This window comes from Myotis nattereri, assembly GCF_964212035.1.
Source record: "Myotis nattereri genome assembly, chromosome: 1".
Taxonomy (NCBI): Eukaryota; Metazoa; Chordata; class Mammalia; order Chiroptera; family Vespertilionidae; genus Myotis; species Myotis nattereri.
This window is the reverse complement of record NC_138075.1, coordinates 148,722,568-148,744,114: the sequence shown is the minus strand read 5'-3', so window position 1 is coordinate 148,744,114 and position 21,547 is coordinate 148,722,568.

Sequence of the window (21,547 nt, the reverse complement as noted above, 5' to 3'; positions counted from 1 at the left end):
TATTTTTAATTACCTTCTACAGACTATGCTGTGATGTCTGAACTTGATATCTGAACATTAAGATGTTATTTGGAATAAGTAAAGCAAAGAATGTCTTCTACATAATATTATTAAATTTTAAAATATATTACATGTCTAGTTTATGTATTATATATGTTTATGTTTATAAATATATACTAATACATTCATATAGCACAGGGTCTTGTAGACAAAAGAATTTACCTGGAAAAAGAGGAGCGTGAAAAAATACCAACTCCGGTACATGGCAGTGAAAGTGTCCCGGGATAATACAAACTGCTGCTATGGCTATTTAAAGAAAAGAAAAATCCTATTTCACAAAATGCAAGTGCTAATAAGCAGCATTCCTTCTAACTGCTCAAATACTGCAGTGAGACTTCTAATGCCACTGTGAAATCATAAGCTAGTACTTCAAAGGTGTTGTATCTGTTACAAATTGAATCTTCACTGCTTTGTCACAACTGATTTCACCCCAGTGGCTGGAGATGCAGCATAGCAACATTCCTGTTGTCCTAGACAACCTGAACCAAACCGTTAAATACCCGTCTGCTGCCCAAGCGTGATTAGGATCTATTGACTACGGAATCTCCAGCAACCACCCTGTAAATGTACAATGAGGCGGTTCCAGTGAACAGAAGAGGGAAAGTAGGCTTTACAATGTTGACAAATTGTAGGCATTTTAATGATAGGAAATCGGTGCTGTGTTTCAGGAATGGCACAGTATTGTGTTCGTTGTGTACTTAGAATAGTCTCCTTCTTGTAAGACTGTATATGAGTACATTTCGCGATTATGTAATGTAAGTTAATATAGATTTGAATCTCACGTAGTTTTTTTTTCCTACATGAGGAAATATGTGATTTCATTAAGTTTCGCGGATCTTAGACAGCTAATATCCAGTGGTTTCTGCCTAATCCGGAATGCTTCCGTCTCTGTGTTACCTGGTTCAATGCCGTTGCTTCCTCTCAGGTGGACAGTGGCACGCAGGGCGCAGGAGGAGCATGGGGCACTGACGTGAACAACTAAACGAATTTGTATTTATGAAATGGCCCGGAAAAGGGGGCAACCCAGCAGTGCCTTGAAATCTCCTGGCATATTGGAGTTTAATTATAAAGCAGAAGGTTAAATTTGACTCCTCAGGCTGGTGATGGAAATTTATCACTCTCCAGGAAAATGTTACTAGTAGGTCTGTTAACTGCCACATGGATTTAATATTCATATGCAATGTACAGAAGTGTGCAAATATACAAGTACCTCCTTTCCATAGCAACATTGTTTTATTATTGGACAAGACAGCGCTTGGTTTCCAAAATCTTTTTAAATTGCAGATCCACTGTCCCTCCCATGGAAGCATCTTTACTTCATTTGTCTAGACTATTTAAATAATACTATAAAGTACTTCTTAATGAACATTTAATTACTGAGGGCTATGGTTTAAATCTACCAACCAAGAAAAACAAAAGCATAGGAAATTATATTTACTATATATCTCAAGAAACTACTGAGATGCCTGAATTCTAGCTAATGGTCACTATTCTCTGTGGAAAGCACATTATCATTACACTATGTTAAACATGGTATAAATATGATCCGAATGTCTTTGGTGAATTTAACAGCTTCAGTGATGGCACTAAGTAATTTTTTTTAAAAAAAAGAGAGAACACAATTTTGTTTATATTAATGCCTTGTCCAAAATGAAATATAAATGAATCATAACACAAATGCATAAAAACTCTGCATTGGCAAATTAAGCAAAAGCAGAATATAGTGGTTATCAATGTTGTCCTTATTAGGAAAGAATTACATTATAATTAACAGATTTTTTTATTCCTATTGATGTGCCACTTAAAATGGTTTCATTCCAAACTACAGTTGATGTGAGTTTAAACACATTCTCTAACTAGCATGGTAGGGACACAATTAAACATATATTAAGTTGCCCAGATGCAATTCACACTTGTGACTTTTCTCTGCCATTCATGAATTATGCAATTATCCCCAACTCATGGAAATGAAAGTGCATTAACTGCCCACTGTCATGTGTTGTCTCTTTCTATGTCCTTGTGCACACACTTCCACAGTTTATTATTCATGGGTGCGTCAATGCAAGTGTAAACGTGCACATATAATATGGAAATAGTCACCCATGGATAAACAGCAATAGATACTTGTTTGTGAAGAGATATGTACTTCATTCAAAAGAACAAAATTTTGCAAAGAAGACTTCTACCCTTGTTATGTATAAAACATGGTAAAACGGACGCCAGCATTATAAAGCAAATGAGCAATTTCTTAGCTCATGAAGGGCTGATGATGTTGGTCTATAAACCTGAAACAGAGCCTTTCATCTTTGACAACTCTTTTTCTCCGTCTTTCCCCTTTAAATTCTTTTTCAGCATTGATGGAAATGTCACTGGAACACTATTCTAAAAAAAAATATATTATACCTTGTGTTTCTAATCCTTATCTTTCCGCCACCCATGTTACATATAATGATAATGACAGCAATTCACTCCTAGAAATAAACAGTTTGGGGGAACTAAAAAGACAGTGTTTTCTCCATTGAATGTTATGGTCATGTGGGTTATTCCAAATTCTAAAGTGAACATCCTAACAATTTGACCCTGTTGGCATTTATACCTAGGAAAGTTTCTCCAATTTTAGTCAAGTTCGCACTAGTGAGCACTCATGTGCAATATTTACATTATCTCTAGATAATGAAATAGAGTGAATTTTATTACATACTCAGGATGTTAATTTGTGTGTAATAGAGCTTCTGAAAATGTTGCTTCAGGCAATAAAAATAGGATTTAATTACTTAAAAAACCAAAGTAAAATGTTTTTCCCACAATATAGATATTAATTTTATTATAGATAGTCAAATGTCCATGTTCAGAATTTCTTTAACAGGTTATTTAAGCAAGATAGCTATTTGGTGTAAATTATTCCTATGTAAAATTAAATGAAGAAATTTATTGTTAGAAAAACAATTATTTATAGTTTTCTATGCACATTCTTTGTTAAGTATTATTTAAAATCAAAACTGAAATAATGTGGGTTCACAAATAGATTATAATGACATCTATTGTATTTATCATATGCTAAAATGAATTAAATACTAATATCACACTAGCTATAATTATCTCTGAAAAATACAACTCTTCCTTATGATTATATACATGTTTCTCTTTTTGATTATTGATTCCTTTTTAAAGCAAATTTAAAACCAAAATTCTTTGTTATGCCTTCACACCTAAAAGAGCCATGTATAATTTTTACTAAATATTGTTAAAAATTTTATCTGTTAAATTTTATTTCAAATTATGAAGTAGTTCTCAATTTATAAATAAGTTTCATGATTCAAAAAAATTATAGATATTGATAATATCAATATCTAGTCTTAATTAGTCACAGTGTGACTGAAAATCTAAAAAGAAACTGCCAGTAAATACAAGATCAATTTCAAAAATCAGAAAGACAATAAAAATAAACAGGTGGAAATATTCCACATTTCAAGTTGAGTTATTGAAGAAATGCTGTTTTTCCCTAAAATACATTTTTAAAAAGGTCCGATTACTGCTAAATTATAACAAAATAAAATGTGTTCATCTCTAATACACTATATTTTTATGCATGTATGTTGTGATTCACAGAAATATTTTTACCATGGCAATAAATGCACCCAAGAATACTTCAGGATAAAAACAAGTTTTCACTACTCTTCAGTGTGTTTACTCACATCATAAGTAAGGTGTGACCAGCAGAAGGCACTGTTACAATAAATATATACATACATACAGCTGCTCATTTACAAACTGGTTGAAAATTCTGATGAGAGTTTTATTAACTTTTTATAGCACAAATCTTTTTCATATTGCCATTGTTATAGATTTGCTCTCTAAGTGTAAAGGAAAAAGTCCTATAATTCTTTTTTTGTTTAATTTTCATTTATATTTCAGCCCATTAACAATTTTATTACTCTCATTTTTAACTTAAACTTAATTCATAAAGAATTATGTGGCCACACACCATTTTCAACACTGCATTTAAGGGGTGATGCTATTGAGAGAGAACTCAGAAGACAGATTCCCAGTACAAACCTTGCTTCAAAACAAGCTTCTAGTTTCATTCTTATTAACCTTCAGGGGTTTGATCATAATTTACTAGAACATGCAGGCATGGTCCTTGAATGGAACTGTTTGGATATATGAAAATACCTCTAATTAAATGTCTGTCAAACATACTACTAACAATATTGTTTAGTTTGTGTTCATATACAAAATCTCTTGAATGCCTCTCCAAGTTTACAAAATCCATGTTAAAGGAGCCAGCATTGAAAAAAAAAAGTGACGGCATATGTTTGGATTTTTGTATTTCAGAGTCCTGACTATTTTATCTGAATTACAGATTTAGAGCTTTGTTATGTGTGATAGTTATGATAATATGATCACTAAAGGCACAGAGACAGGGAGACTCAAATCCCTTCGAAAATCCCTTTCTCTATTTCCTACAGCTGCTGCAGGAGTTTAATATCTGATAGAATGATGAAAAAGAACAGGCCGAACTCCAGTTTTAATAAAAATTTTAACAGGTCTACATATAGTTATGAAAAATGTTATTTGCAATGCCAATTTTTAATAAAATTTTCGTAAACCAAGGAAAAAATCCCCAAGGGGAACTTGATATGAATGTGTTTTTCATATGTACTATTTAAGGCTCTTTAAAGGTTATGAGGGTGACTGATAAAATAAGTTCTATTCAATACAACACAAAGCTGAATGCATTTGTACTTTAGCAATTTAATCAAATAAATAAGCAAAGCTTTCATTTTGAATATTGGATTAGACACAATGATGATCACACTGCATTGTTAGCAATAAGAATTCATGTCATTAAATAACTGTATTTTCAAACATGTCGAAGTACTGCTAACACATATGTCAGTCTTCAATAATGAGCCCATGAGACTAAGAAATAATACTTTTCATAAAATTGTTTTGTTTTTTAATTTGAGAAATTATATAAAATTTAAAAACATTAATTTTCATGAGAGAAAATACATACATTCAGTATGATGAAATGAAATTTAATTGAATCCCGGAACTACAAACTTCTTAAGAGTCTTCCTATAAAGTGAAAATATGTTAAATGGAGGGTCTCATGTTGGATGACCTGCACTGGTGCTCGCTGCACATACCTGCACATCATGATCAAACTTCCTAGAAAATGAAGTCAGGAGACAATAAGCCTGTGCCCTCAGAAGTATTTCTATGTTCACAAAAGATAGAAGGTGTTTATAGGGGATCAGAAAGAAACATTAATTTACTGATGTAATCTGCAGCAACTGTAAAATGGGAAGTCTTTTTAGCTTGCAGTATGCTAAACAAAAGCAGATTCAGTTTTAATCCTTAAAATGTATGGACTGACATCATCATTAAAGCCACTGCATTCTAGTGTAGCACTGAGTTCCCTAGCAATACTGTTCTTATTGTTTCTGAAACTTTTTGACTGCTAAAGAACACTAATTCACGCACCATGTGCAATACATTAACATTTTTTAAACTTTGATAGACTTTTCAATCAAAACTGGCTACACTAATACTAGATAACCATTCCACTCTCTACAGTAGGGTATGCAAAACGTGACTACAAAGCAGTCTATGTTATATCCCTAAAATAAAAATGCATGTTGAAAATATTAAATGTTTTATGCACTAAAATGAGGAAAGGAAAACATTACCCACTTTATTACTGAGAATTGTAAGGTTGGAATATTGAGCCATATTCTAAACCCTTTGGTCCGCTTGTACAGTTTATAATAAGAAATTGATAGCTGTTGGTTCATGCCATGTTTATCATCCTACTATATAAAAATTGTTAATGACTTCTATATTTCTAGAACCAAATCAAAATTGTTGACCTAATTTATTTCCTTGATATTTTCCTGTACTTTTAGTTAAAAGACCTTTTTTGAATGGAGCAAGGAGCAGTGACCTTAATCAAGGGATTTGAAAAAAAAAATGGTGGAATTAAGGTAACAGTAATGAATTAAAGAATAATTTATTGCTGTCACCATTTTTTCCCTTGATTTCTGTATTGGGATTACAGTGGATTATCTCCAACCAAATCCTATTTTTCAGGGCCTTGTAACACCCTTCATATTGCATGAATAGAAAAGAAAATTTCTAAGATCATATCTGAAATGCAAAGACTTGCTTATGAAATTTACGATTGTGCAAAAATGGTGGGAGAAAAGCACACATCACTAAAATAATAATACAGCATTAAATATATCATAAATTTCCAACTTAAAGTATTTTTATAGTATTTAAAGAAAGTCAGTTGAATGTTTTGTAAAAGTATTTCTTTTCAGTTATAAACTAAATTCAGAGATGCTATCTCACACATGCTCCAACTAATTTTGCATTTTAAAATATCTTAAGACTTTATAAAATAAAATGTGGAGTTTTTTGAGTTTTTTTTCCAGAAAAGCCCCAAGAACCACACATATAAAAACAAATGTCCTGAGAAAATAAAAAAATTATCTTACTTTAAAATATATGTTCAAGTTTTTAATGGAAGCTCTTACAATAATTTATGCCTGGAGCTACATATGGCTCTCATGGAACATGGATCTAGTAGGTATCAAAATATTTAGCTAAATAGGCATATTTTATTCTCTCAAAACAAGACTTTAATTTTAGTTAATAAGATTTAATATCACTTTCATAGAATAAGGAACTATATTCTACAACATTCCCCCTACCAAAAAATAAAACTGTAGTCAAATACAGATAAATAAATTTATTAAATTTAATTGGAAACCATATTGTATTTATGTAATATTTTTACTCAGTGATTAATAATATAGCTTTTTCCCAAAATTCTGCATTTTCTTCCAAATTTTACTACAGTGTACTTTGGGTTCAAGTTCATGCAGTCCTTGAATAAAATTGTTTACATATGTATAAAGAAATAAGGGTTGGTTCTTTTTCTTTATAGATATCATTCTTTGTCATTGTAATTCATATATATATATATATATATATATATATATATATATATATATTTCAAAGGATTTTAAAATGCAGCAATTTTGAAAAAATTATAATTACCTGAAAAGTTTAAGTTGCTATTTTTATTATAGAGGAAGTAAATACAAATATTTAATAGTATCTAAAATTATCTCATTGGCTTAGTGTATATGGTTTTTATAGAAATTATCTCATGTATTTCTAAGCTGCAATTACTCTAATCATTGATATGTACAAAGGCTTTTGTAATCCAGACTGGTGATTTTTACCCCATAAAGCTTGATGGGCAAGTAAATTATACGGAATACATATATTTATGGTTTAATCACACAATATTTCTAAGAGTAAGCATATGTATATAAGTACAGAGAAACAAGGAAGGACAGAAGAGAAATAAATTCCTCAAATAATACCAGTTTTCTTTTACTCAGAAATGGAGTATTACCCATTTATCTATATCTCCATAACAAATCCTCATGAATTATAAGAATTGCTATACATTATTGCATGGTAACCAGTTCTTAGCTTTGGATTACCTCCTTGGCCTTGATCTTTATGGTCCTAAGTGAAGATTGTGTTTTTATTAATTGCGTGTTTCTTACTTTATTGAAAGTGTTTTTAAATCTTGCAGAATTTTCTTCAAGATTTTCAAAGACCAGGAGTACCTGAGAGATCAACCAATGTTATCAAAGCCAGATAACTTGGAAAACAGCTATATTAGGATGTAATTATTCACATCGCAAAAGAATTCACAGATGGCTTCCTGCATATAGGGAGTTCCCCATTTAAGTGTTTACAGATCATTAGCTACTTGACAAAGAGGCTTTGGGGCAGAAAACTTAGATCTCAAGTGCTGGGAAACACTGCCAATTGGAGATCATCAAAAATAAGAAAAATAAAGCATCCATGGAACCAGTATGTGAAACAGAAAATATGATTAACTTCAAACACGTGTATGTACTTCACGCATGCATTTACTTCCTATGTCCACACACAGTGTATACATATGTTTATGTATATGGATGAAGTGTGTGTACACTTTCACACAGATAAGGTCACCTACAAACCAGCTGGATTTTAGTTTATTTTGGAGATCTTAAAGTGATTAACAGATTTTTTAAAAGTATTCTGTGTTAAAGTACCTCCAGTGATAGAATATATGACATTTCTTTCAGGCTTTACAGTGGAGTAATTGTTACACACCTAATTGTCTTGAACAAAGTGATGTGTGCTCTTCTTGCCACAACAAACCTATTAAATGTTTACTGTGTAAAGGCATTTTGCTAACAGAAAAGCAAGCACTGGTCATTCTAGAGACAAAATGTAATTTTAAGAGATTTGAATAATGTGGTTATTAATATGTTTGTGGATTTGATATTAGAAAATACTAAATTATAAAGGATTATTTCCCCCAAAAAAATTTTGTTTTGCTTTTGAAGGTCATTGGTGAAGACCTGTTCTTGTCGATCAGGTAACAAATGTAAAAAGACTTGTCGAAAGCTTTGTCTTCTACTCGTGCTCCTTCTCCTATTAAATGTTGAAAGAAAACTATATTGAGTGAGAGAAATTAAGATGACAACATCTAAATCATACTTAAACCTCCTCTTGGTTCATTGTCAAATTGTGTTTCATTTATTCGTGGTTAATGACAATCTCTTGATTAATGACAATCTATTGAATAAAAATTAAAATTATTTTGAAAAATTAATGGCAAATAAATTTCAAAGTTTAGTGTCTCTGTGGCTTCTTTAATATAAGAAAAACAAGTCTTAAGATGTGAGGATGTTTTGCAGTGATTAAGACCTTGCTCTATCATCCTCAGTCTCTGAAAGGATATTATTAGTTCTATAAGTGATATTCTGATAACAAACTTAGAAATCTTGTTATATTTCTGAAATAAGCCCAAAGACTTTTAGTGTTTTATTTTTATAACAAATTTTGACATTAGCACCCAAGTTTCTTTTTTTAGGGCTCTTCTGTCATCTAGATAAACTAGAATAAGATACACTTTTAATGAGTCATTTATTTTAAAGTATTTTAAATCAATTTTCAATCCACATTTTAGAAATACATTCAAATTGCTAAAGTTGCTTATTTTAGAAGAAAAAGTCACATACAGAATAGAAGTGAGTTACTCTTTCTTTCAAGTAACTGGACTTTTTAAAAATTGCTTTGAAGTCTAAGTCATGATACTTTATTTGGATTTGGGTAGGAGGGGTTAAAGAATAAAGCAAAATTGTGCAGAAAAAAAGTGTAAAAGGGAGAAAAGAAAAACAAGTTTCTTATTACAGTTAAATCATTTCAGAAAAAAAAAAAAAAAGGAGATGGATTTGGCAGTAACCACTTAGTCCAAGTATAATACCCTATAAAGACAATATAAGACAAACACATGTATTAAAGGTGGCACATTTCAAAGCCAGAAAACAATTCATAACATTCTAAATCTTCCTTACTATTCTTTTGGAGTAATTTTCTTTATTTCAACACCGTCCCATCTCAACATTCCATCTCAATCCGAGCATTCCATACAAGTGACAGAGTGTGTTACTGAATTCAAAATAACCATTATAAATTTAACTGCCAAGAAATCACAAACTCTATAAATCATGCAAGTATTTAAAATTTGGATTTTTTGGATGAAATTTTATCTTAAGCATCAAATTCACAATAATAAAATGAATCAACTATTTACAGCCTCTAAATATGTTATTTCTCATCTTAATACCTAGGCATACACATGCACAGTATCTTCAATATTTGAATATTTGGAAATATACTAAATATTTGAAAAAAATTAAACTGGGATAAGTGTAATAAACCAAATTTGACCACTGCATCAAAATGACCATATAAGGATTTTCCTTTTTAATACATGGACCTTAAGAATTCTGATTAGATTGCATCTGAGATAAAAACCAAAGAATTTCATGCTCATTTTAACAAAATAAGCAACATACCAGAGACACGGCTTATTTTTATGTATTTTGACATTGCTGTTTGGTTTGTTATACATTTACCATGACTGCTTTGCACAGTACAATGTTGTAGATGCTCACAATTAATACTGAAAGTCCTGGGTTCTCCTAAGAGCTTTGTGCCTGAGAAGGCTCAGAATTTCATGAATTCATACATGTACCTACGGGAAAAAGAACATTTCTAGGATCTGCAAGCTCCTATCTCCATGCCTTCCTGCCAGAGCCTGCAAAGACTGAGTATTTAGTTTGCAGCTCAAAAACTCTACAATAATTCGGTGAAGAAGTTATTTATTTTTAGTATACTGGCAAAGAACATTTAAAAACAGCAGATCTAAATACACAAAGAATTGTATTTAACATTAATTTTATGATTTAAAAATATTGGTTTCAAATACATAGCACCTATTTAGGAGTATTTAAAATTTATATTTTGAAAAGATGCATTTGTTATTTACAAAGCAAAGCCATTTCAAAAAGTTTGTATTTATGCGATGTCTATGTTTGAAACAAAATTCATTGAAAGGTATAAAAATAAAATACTCCAAAACTTTAAAAAATAAATAAGACTTTTATAAAGAATTTATTTTTCAGAAAAATTATTTATTTCAAACAGCCTTGTTTGAACCAGGTTTTTCACTAAATTGTACAAAATAAATTATATGAATAAGTGTATTCTACGTGTCTAGCTGAGGACCAACTTCAACAAATGGTAATACATCCTTTATTAACAGAGGAAAGTACTTATCATTTTGGTACCAGTCTTGTTCCATGTCACACCAGAAGTGCTGAGTTTTGTTCTGAATCACTCTTTGAAATTGACATGGGTTATGTTAAAGATATGGTAAAGTTTGTATGTCTCTGAATAGTAGACACCAGCAGTGAGAAACTGAGCAACAACTTAGCAACAATAATAATGGGTTTTTTCAAATAATACTTTACATTCTTATCTGAAAAAAAGTGGTTGCTTTCTTGTCTATTTAGTGCAAACAGAGAAAAAAATGGATTTTACAGAAAAAAACAGGCATTATTTATTTTTTAATCAATATATCAAGCATCATATATAATGCTATTTATTTTGAAAGGAACAAAAAGAGTAGATGATAATTCCAATTGATTTAAGAAATTTAGGTTTAGGAAAACTTTCAGAAAGGTGTTATTCCTAATTTAAAGTCAAAATTTCATCACACCAAAAATGACTACATTAAATATATCTAAAGCTTAGCTAATTAAAACACTAGTTTTTTTAAAAAAAATGCTTTATTGTTTGAAGTATTACGTATAGTATTACCTATGTCTCCTTTTTTCCCCATTGGCCACCCCAACTCCCCAGCACATGCCCTCACCCCACCCCCTAGTGTCTGTGTCCATTGGTTATGCTTATATGCATGCATACAAGTCCTTTGGTTGATCTCTTATCCCTCCACCTCCACCCTTCCCTGCCTTCCCTCTGAAGATTGACAGACTGTTTGATGCTTCTATGTCTCAGGCTATATTTTTGTTCATCAGTTTATGTTGTTCATTATATTCCAAAAATGAGCGAGATCATGTGATATTTATCTTTCTCCAACTGGCTTATTTCACTTAATATAATGCTCTCCAGGTCCATCCATGCTGTTGCAAATGGTAAGAGTTCCTTCGCTTTTTAGAGCAGCGTAGTATTCCATTGTGTAGATGTACCACCGTTTTATAATCCACTCATCTGCTGATGGGCACTTAGGTTGTTTCCAAATCTTTGCTATTATAACTTGTGCTACTATGAACATAGAGGTGCATATGTCCTTTCTGATTGGTGTTTCTAATTTCTTGGGATATATTTCTAGAAGTGGGATTACTGGGTCAAATGGGAGTTCCATTTTTAATTTTTTGAGGAAACTCCATACTGTTTTCCACAGTGATTGTACCAGTTTGCATTCCTACAGCAGTGCATGAGATAAACCACTAGTTTTTAACTCTGGTGATAAGCTTAGGAATTTATGGAACATCATTATGATTTAATTCTTTTCTAATCATATTACCCATTTTTATTCCAATATATCCAATATTTTGATAAAAATGCCTTCCTTCAATATTTTGAATATTGAACCTTGTGTTCTCCCTAGGAAAACATCTACTATGCAATTTAAATGAATATTAAGAATCTGAGAAAATTTGTCCTTAATGGACATTAAGACACATTGTTGTCCACTGTTTCAATATTTAAACAGATGCTAACAAAATAATTTTAGATTTAAAATAATGACTGGAATGGAAAGGTATAGATCATTTAAGTGCTTAAAAATTATTGCAATTCCATGTGTAAAAGTAAATGTCTTTTTTAAAATCTTTTCAGAAAATGAGGCATTAGGAGAGAGATTGTTAGTGAGCCAGTCAGGATCAAATAGAAGAAATTACAATATTCAATGTGTCTGGGCTTTGTTATAACTACAACAAGCCCTGGAACACTATCTATTAACAAAAGCAGAATCATTTCAATTGAAGCAGAATTAAAAGATGAGCTTTTGAAGTATGATTGACAGGGAGATGGATTAGATAGTTAAATGATAGATAGATAATAGATAATTAAATAGAAAAGTGTTTAGAGTTCTCTAATATGTCAGGCCATTGTGCTCTTCTCTTTAATTGCCTTTATTTTCTTTCTCTTCTTGTGGAACTATCTCCTCCCCGCTCCATCACACTGGCTTTCCAAGGATTTTAGCTATAAGGTGAAAAGAGAAACTGGGCGGAGCCTACAGCTAGGGGTCTGAAACAATTGCTCTCTAATACACAAAACCAAAGGAAGAGGTATCTGTTTTTTTATGAAAGGTCTCAATGAGATTTGAGACATGGCTAAGGCTACATCTAATACAAATCGTTGGTTCACAGAATTTGCACTTTTTAGCTAGTTATTATGGAATCCTCTCACTAAATACTTCCTTCACATATCTCAACTCTAAAGAATATTACTGTACTTAGATTATAAATGTTTTATAAAAATGGATCTTTACAAAATATTCAGTAATTCACTGAGTTACAGGAACTATTCTCTCTTTTTTTAAAAAAAATCTCAACTCAAATTATATGGAGAAAACCTTGAAGAACTATATTTTTATTGGTATATTAATACTTTGCCTCTAGTTTACCTATTCTTTTTTTATTGACTTTTCTTCCAGAACTGCTAAGGCACTGAGAAAACAAATGCTATTCATGGAATGGCCCATTGACTGACCTTCATATAGTATCAATTTTTTTCATCAAAATCATCACCATTATTTGAAACTGAATATTGCCTTGGGGAAATATTCTTGAATACTATATTTTACTGTTTAAGAAAGAATAATAATAATTGAACGCAAAATTTCAGCAAGTTATAACATTTTTGTTTTGTCATCTTTAAATGAACCAATTAGGATTAAAAGTCAACAGACAAATTGTGATGCCAAGAGATTCTGCTAAGAAGTTTATGAGACTCAAAATCTCTCAGCTTTACTTTGATAAATATAAAAACACTGGATTACTATAGAGAGAAAATATATGCTATGAGAAATAAAGATTGGCCATGCAGAACGGTGATATATTTATACAAATTCTATATTCATTTTGTGTGTTTTTATTGTAAAATTAGTGGCCCAGTGCAAGAATTTGGGCATATTGAGAGGAAATCAATTAGAAGAAATATTTTAATATCACTATTCACCCTTTCTCTATAACAGAAGTGTCAACCAAATTCACAATCAACACTGACAGATGGAAACACATGCATGTGATTGGTGCCAGTGAGAGCTTTATATGTGTTGTGCATGTGTGAGTTAACTTAGCATTTTATAGATATAGAATAAACTTGCTAAATTAGACCTGCTTTCTGATTTAAGTAAACTTTTTTCAGCCCAGCGAAACATCCCAACTTTTCTTTCAGGTAATTGTTAGCAACACAGCAGTAAATATCAACATGAAGCAGATTATTATTGTAGATCGCACAGGGAGAACAAAGGGTTTTCATATGTCTCTAGTCTTTCTGTATGTCCACTTTCAAAAGGTGTCTGTTTAGGTCTTTTGCCCATTTTTTTATTGGATTGTTTACCTCCCTTTTGTTAAGTTGTATGAGTTCCCTATAAATTTTGGAGATTAAACCCTTATTGGAGATAACATTGGCAAGTATGTTCTCCCATCCAGTGGGCTTTCTTGTTGTTTTATTGATGGTTTCTTTTGCTGTGCAGAAGCTTTTTATTTTGATGTAGTCTCATTTGTTTATTTTCTCCTTAGGAGCTGTATCAATAAAGATACTGCTATAACAAATGTCTGCTATTTTTCTGCCCATAGCTTCTTCAAAGATTTTTATGTTTCCCATCTTAACATTTAAGTCCTTTATCCATTTTGAGTTTATTTTTGTGTATGGTGTAAGTTGGTGGTCTAATTTCATTTTTTTTGCATGTATCTGACCAAATTTCCCAACACCATTTATTGAAGAGACTGTCTTGACTGCATTGCATGCTCTTGCCTCCTTTGTCAAATATTAATTGAGCATAATAGCTTGGGTCGATTTCTGGGGTCTCTGTTCTGTTCCATTGGTCTACACATCTGTTCTTGTGACAGTACCAGGTAGTTCTGAGAACAGTGGCTTTATAATATAGCTTGATATCTGGTATTGTGATCCCTCCAACTTTGTCCTTCTTTCTCAAGATTCCTGCAACTATTTGGGTTTTTTTTTTATTCCAGATGAATTTTTGGAAAGTTTGTTCTAGGTCTTTGAAGTATGTCGTTGGTATTTTAATGGGGATTGCACTGATTCTATAGATTTTTGGGGGTAGTATGGACATTTTAATGATGTTGATTCTATAAATCCATGAACATGATATATTTTTCTATTTGTTTATGTCTTCCTCTATCTCTTATTTCAGCGTCCTGTAATTTTCTGAGTACAGGTCCTTTACCTCCTTGGTTAAATTTATTCCTAGGTATCTTAATTTTTTCTTGCAATGAAAAAATGTGATTTTTTTATTTTCTCTTTTTGTGAGTTCATTATTGGTGTATAAAAAAGGCCATGGATTTCTGGGTGTTAATTTTGTATCTTCCCACATTGCCAAATTCATTTATTAGTTCTAGTCATTTTTTAATGGTATCTTTAGGGCTTTCTATGCACAATATCATATCATCTGCGAATAATGATAATTTTACTTCTTCTTTTCCAATTTGGATGACTTTTATTTCTTCTTCTTCCCTGATAACTATGGCTAGCACTTTCAGTATTATGTCTAACAGGAGTGGTGAAAGTGGGCATCCCTGTCTTGTTCCTGTTCTTAGGGGAAATAGTTTTAGGTTTTGCCCATTGAGTATGATGTTGGCGATAGGTTTGTCATATATGGCTTTTATTATGTTGAGGTATGATCCTTCTATTCCCACTTTACTAAGCATTTTTTATCAAAAAAGGGTGTTGGATTTTGTCAAATGCTTTTTCTGCATCAATTGATATGATTATGTGATTTTTGTCTCTCAATCTGTTTATGTGATATATAACGTTTATTGATTTGCAGATATTGTACCAGCCTTGCATCCTTGGATTAAATCCCACTTGGTCATGGTGTTTGATCTTTCTAATGTAATGCTGGGTCTGATTTGCCAGAATTTTGTTGAGGATTTTAGCTTCTGTCTTCATCAGCGATACTGGCCTGTAATTCTCTTCCTTTCAGTGTCTTTATCTGGTTTTGGGATTAGGGTAATGCTGGCTTCATAGAAAGAGCTTGGAAGTGTGCCTTCCTCTGGAATTTTTTGGAATAGTCTGAGAAGGATATGTTTTAGTTCTTCTTTGAATATTTGGTAAAATTCCCCTGTGAAGCCTTCTGGCCCAGGCTTTTGTTTGCTGGGAGTTTTTGGATGACTGCTTCAATTTCCTCCTTAGTTATTGGCCTGTTGAGATTTTTTTATTCTTCTTGATTAAGTTTTGGAAAGTCATATTTTTCTAGGAATGTGTCCATTTTCTCTTGGTTGTTTAGTTTGCTTGAATAGAGTTGTTCATAGTATATTTTTACAAACCTATATATTTCTGTGGGATCTGTTGTTATTTTGCCTCTTTCATCTCTGATGTTTATTTGGGTCCTCTCTCTTTGTTTCTTGGTGAGCCTGGCTAGAGGTTCATCTATCTTGTTTATCCTTTCAAAGAACCAGCTCTTGGTTTCATTGATATTTTGTAGTGTTATTTTGGTCTCTATGTCATTTATTTTTGCTCTGATCTTTATTATCTCCTTCCTTCTGCTCACTCTGGGCCTTTCTTGTTCTCTTTCTAATTCTTTAAGTTGTAGTTAGATAAGTTATTACCATTTTTTCTTGTTTTTGAGGTAGGCCTATAATGCTATGAACTTCCTTCTCAGGTTTGCTTTCACTGTATCCATAGTAGGTTTTGGATTGTTGTGTTTTCATTGTCATTCATTTCCAGGATGTTTTTATTTTTTTCTTTGATCTCTTTGGTAACCCAATCATTGTTTAATAGCATGCTATTCAGCTTCCAAGTGTTTGAATTTTTTTTTGTAGTTTATTTCTAATATTATGCCATTGTGGTCTGAGTAGACGCATGATATGATTTCAATCTTCTTGAATTTGGAGAAACTTTGCCTGTGACCCAATATATGATCTATGTTTGAAAATGTCCCATGTGCACTTGAGAAGAATGTATATTCTGTAGCTTTGGGATAAAATCTTCTGAAGATGTCAATTAAGTCCATGTGATCTAATGAGTCATTTAAGGATTGCTGTTTCTTTGCTGATTTTTTGTCTAGAGGATTTATCCAGTGTTGTCAGTGAGGTATTAAAGTTTCCTACTATGATTGTATTGCTGTCGATCTCTCCCTTGATATCTTCCAGAAGTTTTTTTTTGTTTTTTTGTGTTTTTTTATGTACTAGGGTGCTCCTGCATTGACTGCATATGTGTTTACCAGAGTTATAACCTCTGGTTGTATTGATCTTTTTAGTATTATAAGGTGGCCTTTTTTATCTCTTGTTATGTCCTTCACTTTGAGGCCTAATTTATCAGATATAAGTATTGCTACCCCTGCTTATTTTTCTTTTTCATTTGCCTGAATATAGTTTTCCATCCCTTCACTTTCAGTCTGTGTGAGTCTCTTGTTCTGAGGTGGTTTTCTTGTAGAAAGCATATATATGGATCATATTTTCTTATCCATTCAGCCACTCAATGCCTTTTGATTGGCACATTTAGTCCATTTACATTTAAAGTTATTATTGACTAGGGGCCCAGTGCACAAATTTGTGCACCTTGAAAGGAACTGTGGGCCACGAGGCTACAGTAGGCACAGGGGCAGGTCTCAGCCCATCCTCCCTGCCCCTGCCCTGCCGCTCCCACCATGGTCCCTGGTCCCCTGTCTGCCAGCAACCCCGCTCCCACTACCGCCACTCCCACGAGCTGACAGCGCTGGCCCTGCTCACACCCACTGACACATGGAGCGATTGGGGTTGGCACCACAGTGGGTGTGAGCAGGGCCAGCACTGTCAGCATGTGGGAGCGGTGGCTGCTACTATATTTGCCCCTAAGGAGCAGCAGGAGTGGAGAAGCCCTCAAGGGTGATCAGGGTCGGTAGCCGCCGCTTGCACCCGCTGATGGCGCCAAGTAATCAGGACCAGTGCAGGACATCAGCAGCAGGTGCAAGCGGTGGCTCCGGTGTTGGCTACAGGTGTGAGCAGGTCCAGTGCTGCAGCAGGTGCAAGTGCTGGGTAGGACCACAGCAGTGGTAGCAATGAATTTTCAGTAACTACCAGAGGCTCACCCCAATGACAACAACTGATGCCCTGCCTTGGTCTGGTGCCCCTGCTCACCTGCTCCACCATCCTGCTTCAGCCAATGCCCGCCATGTTCTGCACATACCACCTGTTGGTCACCACATGTCATAGCAACTGGTTGTTCAGTTGTTCTGGTTGTTCTGCTGTTTGGTCTATTTGCATATTAACCTTTTATTATATAGGATAGGTATTTGTTTGTAGCCATTATTATTTTTTGTGCCTGTGTTCCTTCTTCCCTTTTTCTTTGTTCTTTTTACAACAGTCCCTTTAGCATTTCCTGCATTGCTGACTTGGTAATGACAAACTCCCTTAGCCTTTTTTTGTCTGTGAAGCTCCTGGTTACCCCTTCAATTTTGAATGATAGCCTTGCTGGATAGAGAACTCTTGGTCTCAGTCCCTTGCTTTGCATCGCTTTGTATACTTCCTTCCATTTCTTCCTGGCCTGATGTGTTTCTGTTGAGAAATCATTTGATAATCTAATGGGAGATCCCTTGTAGATAACTTTCTGTCTCTCCCTTGCAGCCTTTAAGATTCTCTCTTTGTTATTAATGTTTGCCATTGTAATTACAACATGTTTTGGTATGAGTCTTTTGGGGTTCATCTTGTTTGGGACTCTCTGCACTTGTGTAATTTTTTTCTTTCCCAAATCAAGGAAGTTTTCTGACATTATTTCTTCAAATAGGTTTTCTAAGCATTGTTCCCCTTCTTGTCTTTCTGGCACCCTTATTATACACATGTTGCTTTGTTTCATGTTGTCCCAAAGCTCCTTCAGGCTCTCCTCCTGTCTTTTGATTTTTTTCTCTAATCGCAGTTCAAATTGGGTGTGTTTTGCTTCCCTGTCTTCTAATTTGCTAATTCAGTCCTCCACTTCTAGTCTACTGTTGAAAGCTTCCATGGTGGTTTTTATTGTAACTATATCACTCTTTATTTCTTACTGATTCTTACATAGGTTGATGACCCTTATTCTGAATTCTTTTTTTGACATATTACATGCCTCTGGTTCATTTAATTCCCTTTCTGGCGATTCCTCCTTTTCTTTCCTTTCAGTTTCTTTTGTTTTTGTTTTTGTTTGTGTTTTTTCATCTCCCCATTTTTGCTATCTCTTTCTGGCCCTGGATACCAGCTTGGTGTCCAAGGCATTGAGGCCTCTCACAGTCCAATGGTCCTGGACTTGCTAGCCTTGGGGGCTGGGTCCACCTTGAGTTTCACACCTTTATTGTCTCTGCTCTGAGTTGTATCCCCTTCTCCCACAGTTCTGGACCATCAATTATCTGTTTCTTGGGGTTGGTGAGGGTGAGTGCATAGTACCCTTAGTATGCAACTCTGTGAGGGTCCAGAGCCCTCTTTCATGCAGTTCACTAAGCTGCTCCAACCCCTAAGGCAGGAGGGTGCCCTAGGTCCCTCTAGCAGTACACTTGCAGGATGGACCTGTGACCTGTGGTTTGGCACACCAGGTCGCACCAGCATCTCCAACCTGGGCTGTGGGTAAGGCGTGCACCAGGTGACAGCTCTGTCTGTGCTGGGGGTGGGGTGTGCACCAGCTGAAGGCTGCTGGTAACGAAGCACCCACTGTCTCAAGGCTCTGTCTCTGCCAGGTGCCGAGTACACACTAGACTGCAGCTCTGTCTGTACCAGTGCAGGATGTCCCCAGCCAAAGGGTCTGTGCTAACGGCAGAGCACAGTCTGTCTTTATCAGGGTGTGGGGCACTCACCCAGCGAGGGATCAGCTCTGTCTGCCGATGGAGCATGCTCAGTCTATGCCAGACACTGGGCACTTGTCCTGCGAGGGCTCTGTCTAAGCTGGAGGTGGCCTGTGCTCAATATGTGCCACAGGCGGGGTGGTTGTAGAGCGTGCTTAGTCTGTGCAAGGGGCAGGGCACTCGTACTGAGAGGACTCTGCTAAGCTGGCAGTGGAGCACACTCAGTCTGTTCCAGGAGTGAGATGCTTGTCTGGCTAGGGCTGTGTCTGAGCAGGGATGTAGGACAAATCAGGCGGAGGTTCTATATTGGAATCAGGGATGGAGTGGGGAGTGGGGAACCTGTGACTTGCACTCACAGTGCAAGGACCTGAAGCCTGGGATCCTGGGATGCTGGGTTTGGGCTCTGGTTAAGAGGCTCAGCTCCGGAGGTTTGTCTGATGCACTCTCACTGATTATGTCTGGGACCCACGTCACAGTACTGCATTGCTCACTGCCAGGGCATGGTGGCAAGCGGCTACCTCTACAGGTCCAGGGGTCATATCCAAGGTCAGTGTGGATATTGGTGTGGCCTCCTTTTCTCCCCTCTACAAAGTGGCATGCTTTCTGTGCCAAAGCCAAGCCGCCATGGGGGTGCCTGCAGCTGTAGCAAGGGTTCCCCACATAGGGGAGTCTAATCTGTTAGTCCCTGGGACTCCTGAGATATCTATCTGTCCCTCATTCACCCACACACACACCACACACGTCCACACACGCTCCTCTCACTTCTTTGTCAGATTCTCTTCCTCCCTGCAGTCTTGTTGGGCATCATCTTCCAAACTCCTAAGCAATTTCTTGAAAAAAAATTGAGGTTCAGAGTTCATAAGTGAAAAATCCCTTTAAGAGAGAATATTTGTACCTTGGATTTCTCATCTGAAAAATAAAGGAATTCTTATCTCTTAAAGTTAAACATAGAGTTGGTTTGGAGATTGAATAAGTTAATTCATGTAAAATACTCAGAGCAATGCCTGGCAATAGATGTTAATTGATATTTAATTATTATTGTTAGTTTTAGGGCTTTCCTTGCATTCATATATATAATCCTACCTAATAATAGACAAACATGGTAATTAACCATACCTTCGCTATGCCTCCCATTCGCTAATCAGTGCAATATGCAAATTAACTGCCAACAAAGATGGCGGCCGGCAGCTGAAGTGAGCAGGAGGCTTGCTTGCTCCAGTGATGGAGGAAGCCAAGGTTCCCAGCCTGCCACGGCCCGGCCCGGCTCTGAGCTCTGAAAGCAACAAAGTTTCAATTATAGAAGCTAAACAAACCCCAGATACATGCTTTCAGCAGGCCATGGCCTCAGAGCTGCAGCAAGCAGGAGCCCGGCTCTCAGTTCCAGTGGTGGCAACAAAGTTTCAATTGTAGAAGGTAAATAAATCCCAGAATAAAAAAAAGAAAGAAAAAAAAAAGGAGAGGCGAGGAGCTTCAGTCACTGGCCAGCCTGAAAACAGCCTTCAGCCCCTCATCCAGGCTGGCCAGGCACCCCAGTGGGAACCCCCACCCTGATCTGGGACACCCTTCAGGGCAAACCAGCCGGCCCCACCCATGCACCAGGCCTCTATCCTATATAAAAAAGGGGTAATATGCAAACTGACCCTAACAGCAGAAAGACTGGGAATGACTGGTCACTATGACACACACTGACCACCAGGGAGCAGACGCTCAATGCAGGACCTGCCCTCTGATGGTCAGTGAGCTCCCACATGGGGGAGCTCTGCTCAGCAACAAGCAAGGCTGATGGCTGCCAGTACATTGGTGGTGGTGGGAGCCTCTCCTGCCTCCTCAGCAGTGCTAAGGATGTCCGACTGCAGCTTAGGTCTGCTCCCCGCTGGCAAGTGGACATCTCCCGAGAGCTGCCAGGGTGCCAGAGGAATGTCTGATTGGCAGCTTATGCCCAATCCCCCAGGGAGCAGGCCTCATACAGCAGGTGGTCATCCCCCGAGGGGTCCCAGACTGCAAGAAGGCACAGGCTGGGCTGAGGAACCCCGCCCCGAGTGCACAAATTTTTGTGCACTG